The following is a 772-nucleotide window of genomic DNA, read 5'->3' as shown; positions in this document are numbered from 1 at the left end:
ACTCACATTAAATCTATTCAACTAATTACAATGGGAAACCCTTTTCTCTCTCTTCCATCGAACTCTTTATCTCGTCTTCCTCACCGTCTACATCCATTTGTCTCTCTCTTTCCACAACAGATGGGCATCCACCCCGACTCTGCCCTTCGCTCTGATGTGTCAATGACCAGAGCGACAGAGTGACTGACCTGCTGGCCGAGAAACGTGACGCTTTCAGCTTCTTTAAAGGTTAAATACATTTTGTGGTATTACAGTAAGATGTTTTTAAATACAGAACCCACTGTCACACCCACAATGTTTGACCAATTATTTATTTCCACCAAACCGAGTTGGTGATTGTTGAAAACCTAACGAACCGGTTTAATCAGTTTATTCTGTTTCTGTCCACTTTATGAAGTTACGATGATCTGAAGGTAAAATGAGTGTTTGTGTCTCTGGAGCTGGTGGAAGATAGTGATATTACGGCTGTTTGTGGTTAAATAAGGTTATCTCTCTAGGGATCCTTCATAAGCTGCAGACACGACATAAACCTGAGTCTGTCAGTGGAACAAACACTACCTGTTAGTGGACAAAAACAACTATTTAGTGGAAAAATGTGTGTGTGTGTGTGCGGGTTTGGCGGAGCCATTTTGTCCTAATCTTTCCATATCTTTGCCAAGAAGCACTTACAGCTGTGGTTTGTGTTGTGGCCTCGACACCACGAGAAAGTTCTGGGTGTGTTCAGACGTTCAGATGTTACAGTTGATACAGTGTTAGCCTAGCTTAGCATAAA

The sequence above is a fragment of the Morone saxatilis genome, unplaced genomic scaffold (assembly GCF_004916995.1).
Source record: "Morone saxatilis isolate NCDOM2014 unplaced genomic scaffold, NCSU_SB_2.0 Contig8, whole genome shotgun sequence".
Lineage (NCBI taxonomy): Eukaryota > Metazoa > Chordata > Actinopteri > Moronidae > Morone > Morone saxatilis.
This window is presented reverse-complemented; position numbering follows the sequence as displayed.